At 40.0% G+C, this 11076-nt stretch overlaps 1 protein-coding gene across 2 annotated transcripts in view; it reads right to left on the minus strand.

The window, feature by feature from the left end:
• The window catches only part of LOC105473008 (cadherin 6), a 135792-nt gene extending 128213 nt beyond the window's left edge, over window positions 1–7579 (minus strand). The window contains exon 1 of one of the 2 annotated variants that reach the window (XM_024790108.2): window positions 7407–7579. The gene's annotated coding sequence lies outside the window, so the exon portion shown is untranslated. Of the gene's footprint in view, window positions 1–7154; window positions 7276–7406 lie in introns of those variants that run through there. The other variant, XM_011726566.3, reaches the window with a different exon arrangement.
• Between the last annotated feature and the right edge of the window lie 3497 nt (window positions 7580–11076).

Genomic DNA, 11076 nt, shown 5'->3' on the forward strand with positions numbered 1-11076 from the left:
TTACAAAATGTAGGAACACATGAAATTCCTAAAGAAGCCTACATCCTTATCTTCACCACAAGTTTCCACATTTGTCCCTTCACAGAATACTTATAAATAATAATATTCTGGATTTAAATTTCCTTTTTACTTTTTAATGCCAGAATTAAATGGTGATGATAAAAAGCAAGAATATTCAACAACTAGAACTCAGGCCACAGCAGAGAAAGATAGAGATAACAGAACAAAATAAATCAAATATATCCATGGATAAGTCATTCATCTCTCTGGTCATCAATTATCTCACAGTTAAATGAAGAGTATTAGATAAAGTCATCTTTAAGCACCTTCCTATGTCTCACATTCTCTGATTATATTTCTAATGATCAAACTTTCCTTGAAGGCTAGATTAACTACATGACTTTTTGAATGGTGGCAATAGAAAGAATAGAATATAATGAAAATGGCTCATCATGTCAACCATATAAAATGTGACTGTATTAAGAGGGTTTCTTCCTCCCTTCTTCCCTCTCTCTCTCTCCCTCCTTCCCTTCCTTTCTCCTTTCCTCCCTCCCTCTTTCTTTCCTTGTTTTTGTGGGGATTGTCTTCCGGTGGCATGGTAGTGGTGTATATGTATGTGTGTGTGTGTGTGTGTGAAATTTTACTTGATAAATCATTCAGAACAAATACCAAATTGTGATAGTAATGAAGTAATGAAATAATTGTGGTCACAAAATAAAATACTTTTACTTATCAGATAAGGAAGGACACAAACACTATCTTACTTAGCTCTACCCAGAGTCCCAAATGCTACATCCATGGTAATGTCAACGAGCTGAGAATGGACTGATGCCCTTAGTGGGTGCTGTGAGGTTGAGGTGTCTCTCCCATCTCAATGCAATGAACAGGTGTCATTTTAGCTACCTTCCTGAAATACTCCCTCCCTCATAAAGATCCCTCTGAAGGCAGGAGAAGATGTTTATTCTCTTATAAAAGGTACCATCATTATGTTCAGAAAAATGGCCCACACAATGCTTTCTACTATAATTATAAATTCTGACACACGCTTGCAGATTATTTTTCAAAAATGAATAACTTAGAAAACATCTTCCTCAGCCTTCACATCTGCCAAGCTCTGGTCAAAATAATAAAATCATTCCCACGCCCTCTGCTGCTCTGCAGTTCTCAGAGAGAGTCAAACTTTTACTTCCAAGACACCACAATTGTTTGTTAACAGCACATTCATTAAGTGCTTGGCTTAAACGGAGATTCCCTGGAAATTCAAACCAAAAAAGGGCTAAGTAAAGAGGATATAAGTGTAGCAGGGTCATTCTGATTTACTGTGTAAGTATTGCTATGCGAAATGCGTGTAAAATACTTAGAACAGGGTGTGACTTAGAAAAGCTCAGTAAAGGTTAGTTTATTATTTATTATCATTATTATTTGGATGTATAAAAATTCCGAGCCAAAATAGTGGTTTTTTAAATCTTCGCTGGATATATGTATATATGTATACACACACATATATTATCAACTGTTTTCCTTTTATCCACTACATATATCTATATGTGTGTGTATAGATATATATGCTCTGAGCATATATATACACATATGTGTGTGTATATATACCATGTAAAGTGTATATATACACATATATATACCAGATATATACCATATATACACATACATAATTATCAACTCTTTTCCTTCTATCCACTATATATATGTGTGTGTGTGTAGATACATATGCTCTGAGCATATATATACACACATCATGTAAAGAGATGGGGGCTTGCTGTCTTTAGCTCTGCCTTTCATCATGCTACATCACACACAGGATCCAAATGGGTGACAAGTAGAATACTTGGTCTATATTATTATTATTATTATTATTATTATTATTATTATTTTATTTATTTATTTTTTTGACACGGAGTCTTGCTCTGTCACCCAGCCTGGAGTGCAGTGGCGCGATCCTGGCTCACTGCAAGCTCCGCCTCCGGGGTTCATGCCATTCTCCTGCCTCAGCCTCCTGAGTAGCTGGGACTATAGGCACCCGCCACCTTGCCGGCTAGTTTTTCGTATTTTTTAGTAGAGACGGGGTTTCACCGTGTTAGCCAGGATGATTTCGATCTCCTGACCTCGTGATCCGCCCATCTAGGCCTCCCAAAGTGCTGGGATTACAGGCTTGAGCCACCATGCCCGGCCGGTCTATATTATTACTGTATACTTTGGATTGTAGGCATCAGAGGAATACACAGTTTTTCTATTTAGCATGCAGGACAATGAAGGAAAAGAGCTGATATTCTTCAATGCACCAATAAAATCTTTTCCTTGATTCTGATGTGATTTCAGACCACTTTAAAAAAGATATTCCTCTGGTTAATTTACCATCCACCCAGGGTTATCTCCCTTAGATGGTGATTTTTTAAAGGTAATTTTCAAGTTTGCACTTTATGGTAGAGAAGAGTAGTGTGTATAAATATGTTAATGATGCAATTATGTTTATAAAGTGGCATTTAACAGTAGCACTATTTATAAAGAGGAAAATGCACCCTATGTAAAAATGGCAATTTTGATTCTATTTCTATTCTTATGTTTCCCTCTGCTGTAAAAATTTACCTCCTCATCTCTTTCCATTTTACTCACTTGGACACTTCTCGAAGTTAATTTTTTCTTGCTCTTCCTATAACTTATTAGGTCTCTTGGATATCTTTTGGCCAGACCTACCAATTTCGGAAATTAGAGAAAGAGAAAAACACAGTGTTCTTTCAAGTGCTGAAATATGAAGATAAATCATACCCTGTGGTATGCTAGCTTTATGTGCCTCATCTTCTTCATAAGTCATTTCTCTCACAAGATAGTACCACATATACTAAGAAAAGCTTGCAACCCGTGCTGCCCATTTACATGACAAATCAAATTTAATATTAACACTCTGGCATTAATGAAACTCTACCTCTTATAAATCACAGCAAGGTGATCTGATTGCTGGAAGAAACCAGCTCCCAACGGTATTAGTGTAAATATATTAACCAGATGAAATAAGATGAAATAATCTCGAATAGTCTCTGCATATGTGTCTACTCTACATTTATGAATGTGTGCTCACAGCATTCAGCCTTCAATAAGTTTTCTTTGTTGGAAGAGTTGAAAATTTCTTGGATAGTTCAATTTTGAACAACTAGACTGTTGGCTATAGATGGCTCCCTCTGACCCAACTATTTTGTAGTCATTTTAAGTGCACCACTTTTTTGAAGGTTTATTTATATTCTCCCCTCTTGCCTTATCTTCCTACTCTGTGGGTGATAGCATCACAAACACTATATACATTTAGTTCAATAGTTAATTAGAGAGAACCTGAAGTTCCTCATAAGATTGCTTTGAAAAAGAGAGGCTTCTGTATGAAGAGAAACTCAAAAAAAGTAGACCAGTTAATCTTTGTAAGAGGCAAACTTGAACAAAAATATTACTATTATTTAGTTTCAGGAAAGTGCTTCAAGCACTCATCTGTCTTCAAAATAAAATAAAAATCCCAATGGAGAAAACAACATGAAAAAAAAAAAAAAAGAAGAAGAAGAAAAGAAAATCAGCCTAAAGGCTGCATTTCTGTATTTATTTTCTAATATTCTTGGAACACTGTCACAACTGTGTGCCATGTTTGTGTGTGTGTGTATGCCTTCTTCTTTCTGCAATTCTCCTATTACCATAATGTTCTTGAGTCTTTGAATTTAGAATCATTATTCAGAAAAACATTTAAACCAGAGAAGGTTTGGTTATCTACGTTTTCACTTTTTTGTGAAGTAAATAAAGCGTGCTCAGTAGACACTGCTAGGTTGAAACACTATTAGGAATACAATTCAGACTGAGTCACCGCTTGTTATTTTTATAAGCGAGACCCTAATTCTGATGGACACCAAAGAATAAGCAGCCGTGACTAAGCAAGAAGCACAAGGCAACTGGATTTTGCCGGATGTTATCTCATTTGGAACACATTTCAAACTTTAGAACAGATTTTTAAGTTGGAAGTTGAAACCTGCAGGCTGTCAGCAGAAGAGGCTGATTCACCCTACAGAAGTTACCTTACTCCAAGTTCCAGGCAGAGTATTTTAAGGAGTAGGTTACCTAAAATGTGTTGTGATACATCAAGGAAAGAAATGAAACAGAAAAAACCTGGAGAAAGGGTGACACAGGTATCTAAACATCTTTTGGATATTTAACATATTTATTTGAATAGGGAATTCTTTGAATTAGATGGCTTTAGTTCAGTATAACTTGTGAATGTTCACGGATTTCTGAAACAATCATCGTACTTTTTTTCCTGCAAATATTTCTTTTGTTGTTGGGTGGGGGGGGGGCACTCTTCATGTAGAACTTTTGGAGTTCTAAATATAATGTTATAATTACTGGGTAAATTAGAAGTAAGGAAGTAGAGTCTTGGAAAGGTCAGAAATAAGAAAATCTTATATTGATGATGGTAAATTCTTTATTAATTGGCCATTGCTTTATTTGGAACCATCCAGCAGTTACCAAAAGTCTAGATATTCAGAAAACCATAAAAACATTTGTAAGTCCCCTAAATTAGAGAAAGTACAGAAATAATAGCAATAATGATTTGACCTGTCACAAATATTAAGATAGTGCTTAGAGAATACTAACTTGTTTACAGAGAAAAAGTTGTTATACTCTCATCTTAGATAACAAAATCCATTCTGAACTGAACTCCAGGGAGAAATGCATGGAGTGACCCACTAGAGGTCCCTTTCAACTAAAAAAAGTTTGAATAGTTCAAAGGGTTCAGCCTTAGTGTATTGGCATTCATGACTGCAAAGCAACTACGGGGCCAGAAGAGGGGACCACACATTTCAATTTGTTAGGAAGATTGTAGTTTCACTCAGAATATTTGTCACATTTCATTCCTTTTAAAGAAATCCCTATGTGGGACATTCACTCAATTAGTCCCAATTTTCAGAACTTGTTGCAATGTATTGCTATAATAATACAGTATCATGTAATACCCTGTGACTGTAGCTGTGCTTTCTAGAAAATGTTTAGCTATTTTCAAGTGTCTCAAGCAGTATTTTGCAAGATACATTTTTTTCTTAAAAAGGAAGAGTGCCTCAGTAAGTTTTTCCTTGCAAAGCTGATGGAAGTGGTGGGTGGAAGAGGTAGGGTACACGTTTTTCGATAGTAGGCAAGTTGGTAGAAAATGATTATGTTTCCATATATTATCTTTGCAGAGTTAGCAGTACAAAATGTAAGTGCAATAAATTGGTGTAAAAGCCAGATAGTAAAGGGACTAAAAGTCCCTATGGAGATACTAACCTGTCACTTTCTTGTAATGGTAGCAAAAGATAATTGTAGACACAAATACAGTAAAACTGAATTGGTGCCATTTTCCTTCAAAAATGGGCTGCTGCCTCTTAGTTTTTCTGAAGAAATTGGTTACTTCCTCTGCTTCAAAAGTATGGCATGAACCATTACATTAGGTGGGAAAATATCTGCTTTTTATTTTCCTTCAGTACCTTTTTAATTAGAACACGCCAAAGAGCAAAAGGGGATGAGATACAATCCTATATGATTGCATTTTCCAGTCAATTGTTGGATTTCTTTTAAGTGTCTGAGCTCTGCATTGACAATCTGGCCTCTGGCATAAACTTTGCCCTCCTGGTTATGACATAATGAAGACATCTGCTCAAGTATACCCCTTTCTTCACACAACTGGTTTTACGGTTCTCTAAAATAGCAAGCATAGAGCCATGCAAGTACTATTACACAAGGCATGATGCTCAAGTCTCGAGTGAAACTGGAAGAGTTTTTTTTTCCTCTGTCTCTCTCAAAGTAAAATCTTAAGGGTTTTCCTTTTCAGATAAAGCTTTCAGTAAGAAAATAAAGAAAATAAGCAACTCTTGGCAAAATTCATATAAACATATTTGTTAGTCCTTCTTGGAAGAGGTGTACAGTAACTAGGCATATCCCCGGGTTCCTTTTCCAACACAGGGAGGAGTTTGCAACCCCCTGGATAATTAACCATTCAGAAAGCCCATATTTTGGTCTGCACCCCTCCAGAGCAGCCATATATGTACACGACAGCCACTCCTGCAACATTCTTGCAGGGAAAACCTCTTTCTTCCTTCCCACTGTGTGCTTTACGAAGTGAAGGTGAAGATTCGCAGAGACACGGTCTGATACAACTGTATAGTGTGACTATCATAATTTAATTTTTTTTTTTTTTAATGAGAGTGGGAGAGAGAAAAGTATGGCTATTCCAGATGATTAAACTTCTTGGTTCTTGAATGTTCTGAGTCATAGTTAACTCAGGTGGCCAGCCCCTTGCACTAACAGAGACCTGCATTTAACTCCCCATAAAATATGGATTTTATTGCAGCAGTGACAACACTTCTTAGCACCACGCTGACCTCTCCAGCATCTGCCATCTCGAGATCTACGGTAACTCACGGCAGAATATCTAACTACAGAAGTAATCTCAGCTGTGCAACTGCTGCAGTCCACATTGCAGCGTCCCTTTTTATTAAATTCTGGGATTAACGCATTGGGGGCTCCAATTTTCCTGCATCTGGCACCTAAAACCAAGCGCACTCCAACTACTCTCCAATCAGTCCGGGGAAGGCTTTATCCCCCAGATTTGAGCCTGGCCAGCCGTGGAGGAGCACGAGCGAGCTGCGCCTTCCACATGACTTTTCCCTGGACAGTGTGCTCCATTTTCGGAGTCCAGTGTTGGACTTTCCTCGCAACCTAAGCATTTCTGTCCTAGATGAGCCGGCAGGCGTTGCCCGGAACATGCAAGCTAACAGTTTTCTTTAGCTCCTTCTCCCAGCCAAATCGTCTCTTTAGTTTAAGTTTTCCCTACTGGGAGCATTCCAGAGTTTTCAGACTACCTGATTTTCTGCTTTACCCCCAAAGCTAAGAAATGTAACTCAGCCCAAGCAGTCACCGCACAGACCCTTATGATGCGGGCAGGTGGAGATAAATCAAGCCCCAAATGGCTCAGCGGGTCCTGCACGCACCAGCGCCCTTTGGTAATTGACCAGTCAACTTTGCAAATGCCGGAGCTCCCCTGGCAGCCTCTGCCGGCGTAGAGAAAGGCAGCGGGTCCTTCTCCGGCGGCCCGCTTCCGCGTGCCCCCACCCAGCGCCACGGCGGATCGGTCTTACCGGGAGGCGGAGGAGCGGCGCCCAGGCTCCCCGGGAAGAGGCGTCAGTCCTGAGCAGCGGCAGCAGCGCCGCCCGCGCAGCCGGACCCGTGCGCCCGCCCCGACCCGGGCTCGCAGGCTGAGAGCATTCCTCCCAACTCCGGCGCGCGGCACCCACCGGGCGGAGAGGGCTCTCTCTCTGATTGGCTTTCATCAACGCTACAGAATTAAAAAAATGGGAGATGTACGCACAGCCAACGGAGCCCGAACCCACCTCTGCTCGCCTTCCTGCGCCCGCGGAGACCCAGCGACCCGCCCAGGCTGTTCCTGCCTCCGCCGCCGCCGCGGTCGCCGGCTCTGCCGTTCTTGCTCTCGCGCTGAAACTGCAGCTCTCGGGATGCGAAGGTTACGGGCTCGGCAGAGCTGGCTCTTGTGGGCACACACTGATTTGCAAGTGAATGAAGTGGGAGGGAGCAAAGAGAGGAGGACTTTGTTAAAGAGGCCCAGTGCCTGCCCCCGCCCGCCCCCTCCCCTTGACAGAATGACTCCCAGTGTTTGAAGTCCTGAGCAATTCGCTCCCTGTAACACTCCTTCAGCCCCAGGCTTTCCCTTCCTTTTCTTTCTTTCTTTCTTTCTTTTTTTTACCCCCTTGGGCGGGGGTTTAAGATATACTCAGAACTTGTATGACTCCGTCTGTTTCCTCTTTTACACTATCAAAATGCACCTTGTGCTATTATCAGCAACGGTCTGATGTTCTTTTTTTCACCGACCAAGCAATTACAATTCCCAGGGACACAGTACCTCGTCACGCTATCAGTTGGCCAGTTTCGTGTGATAGCACGTATAACATGCACACACATAAAACAAGCCGGTCTCCTGAGATGACAATACCGATGGCTTTTCTTTACAACATGAACAGGCGTTCTCCTGATGCAAGCAGACATGGATAGATTCATACATGTCTTTCCTTCTCGCCTTCCAGGAAGACACGCTTTCACGTAGCCCCATGATCTCTGTTACTCTTTTGGAGTGACCCCAGGATGTCGTACTTCCCTGGGCTTGCAGAAACACTCAAAACCCAAACCCTTCAGGCTTGCCAATGACTTATGGCTGATGCCATCGTTCTAAATGAATTGATACAAGCATACAAAAGACTTGCAGAGGAGGAGTGTACAATGATATTCAAGGTCTGCTTAACGTTAGAAGATCCTTCTGGAAAGTTGCCTAAGTAGGGTAACCTCCAAATTAAACTCTTTGGTACACATAGCTGTTTGAATGGCTAGATTGATAGTCACAAAGAGGTAATATCTAATATTAAGGTACTAAGCCACAAAAATATGAAACACGTCAAAGTACCATTAAATGAGAGTAATGATTTTCTACATAGGAGACATAGGCATGATGGAGTCAGCCACTGTTTGATTAGGAAAATTAAATCTAATTACCACAGTGATTGCACCCAGGGTCACTAGCCTCCCAAACCAGCTGTTCGCCTGTGCTGCAAGTTCTCAGGGAGATTTTCATTGCACAGAGCTCTAAGAAATGCCAGGCTGCTTGGCCTCTGAGTGGTTAAACTGGCTGGAGGTTGGTCCTGTTCCCAACTGAGCTCTTACTAGAAAACCTTTTGTTTCTCCAATAGAAGTTCAGGCATTTAAATAAAGCCCAAATCAAAGTATTCCTCTAGGCAGCCAGTGCTTCAAAGAAGTGTGCATGGAATAGTTTTAGCACAGATGTTCTGCACATGGATGATGGAAAGACTTGAGTTTCTTTCTGGAAAAGACCTTCCCCGAATGAAGAATTACTACCAATTTGTGAAAAGAGGCTGAACATTTTCTTTTCTTAGAGCTCTTTAAACACATATGAAGAAAGAATGGGGAAGAAAGCTGTTTTGGATTCATAGTCCATTCTTCAGATTATGCATTTCTTATACATTTAGTTGGAAATATTAGCTCTGTGTGTCTGTGTAGTCCTTTACTGCTTACAAAGTACTTTTGTAGACTATTTTATTTAATTCATCCTTCAACAAGTGGTGTAATATTTTCCCTATTAAGACAGAGAAAACAGGTTGATAAAGAGACAGCAGAGGTTACACAACATGTCCAAGGCAGTGAAACTGGAACACACAAGAAGCAGAAATATTATTGGTAAAAGGGTGTGCAGGTGTGTATGCAGACATAGAGACCCACAGATTATATGTACAGGTATAATTTATTAGCATATGTGGTAGTAGAATAATACATGAATACATAATATGTACATATGTCAATAAAATAAGTCATATTTTAAGACCACCTTTAGCAGAAAAAAATGTGCAAATTGACTGATTTTTATGGTGGACGAGGGTTATAGTGAAGTTGATTTTCTAACTGTTGAAGCAGTTAATATCTCACAAAGGAAACCTCTAATTGTTTGCAATATACTATTCTTCAAACCCCATTAAGCTACATGTCAAAGGTGTTTAGAACAACCACTTTATGAGCGGACAATCCGTTTGCTTCTGAACAGTTCAGATGGCAGCATTAAATTATATAAAAGACAGCACTTGTACTAAAGGATTTTATGTAATTTTTGAGGCTTTCTAGTAACATTTGTCACAATAATTATTAATCTGCAAATACAGGATTGATGTAAATATCCAGAATTATTTTATTCTAATTTCAGAGACTAGAAACTGAGAGTTACTGAGGTTAAATGATTACTTGGAGTTGTGTAAGTACTGTTTCTGGTTTGTTCTCTATCATCACACCAAAACATGTTGGCAAGTAACAGTAGCCCATCAGAGATAGTTAAACAAATGAAGAGGTATGTGTCATCTTTGTATAGGGTTTCTCCTGAAAGCTAAGAGTGGAAATTCTGCAGTCTCTGGAAAGGCCCAAGGGCAGGTGCGAAGAAGCTGCCAGCATTGTACCCCTAGCTCTATCTCCTCCTCAGGGAGCTTCTGCTTTCCTTTCCTCTTCATTCACATCCTGCCTCCTTCATCCTTCAGTCCACAGGGCAGAATGGCACCCCAACAGTTCCAGAGCTTACCTGTCGAAAGGAGGGTTTCTCTTTCGGCCCCCTTTCCAATTTCTTAGAAAATGGCCTTGAGGCCTGGCACAGTGGCTCAAGCCTGTAATCCCAGCACTTTGGGAGGCCGAGGCAGGAGGATCATTTGAGGTCAGCAGTTTGAGACCAGCCTGGCTAACATGGTGAAATCCTGTCTCTACTAAAAATACAAAAAAAATTTAGCCAGATGTGGTGGTGCACACCTGTAATCCCAGCTACTTGGGAGGTTGAGGCAGGAGAATTGGGAGAATTGCTTGAACCCAGGAGGCAGAGGTTGCAGTGAGCCAAGATTGTGCCACTGCACTCCAGCCTGGGCCACAGAAAAAAAAAAAAGAAAGAAAGAAAAAGAAAGAAAAGAAAAGAAAATGGCCCTGATTGGCCGGTACTGTCTTGGACCCATCAGCTGGGGCTAGCACCCCCAGGATCAAAGAGAGGGGGAGCATTTAAGGAGTATCCTTATATACTGGAAAGACAGTCCAGAAAGTGTCCTGTTCCCCAACTCTCTTGTTTTGTTCAGTAGTTTGGTACAGCTGAAACATCTCATCAGTTTTTAGGCTACTTCATTACTTTATATGCTTCAGTCAAAATTCCTGGTACTTCTCTCCTTTTACAGCTTGCAAAGTTTCAATTTCTATTTTTTTAAAAAAACTTCTTTATAAACCATTATTAGGGATATTAATTTTGATGAAGGATTTTCCAACTTCCACTATATCTCTCTTCAGATGATTAAGAGGCTGTCTTATCTTTATAATGGGGATGCATATAAATAAATAATTACAAGTTTTCTGACTTTCTTTTAGATAATACAAATCTGTATGCAATGATTATCTGATAACAATGTTTTCATGATCGTTAACAATTATTCTTGATTAGGAGAAAAAATTCACTTTTTAAACCAT

This window comes from Macaca nemestrina, chromosome 6 (genome assembly GCF_043159975.1).
Source record: "Macaca nemestrina isolate mMacNem1 chromosome 6, mMacNem.hap1, whole genome shotgun sequence".
NCBI lineage: Eukaryota > Metazoa > Chordata > Mammalia > Primates > Cercopithecidae > Macaca > Macaca nemestrina.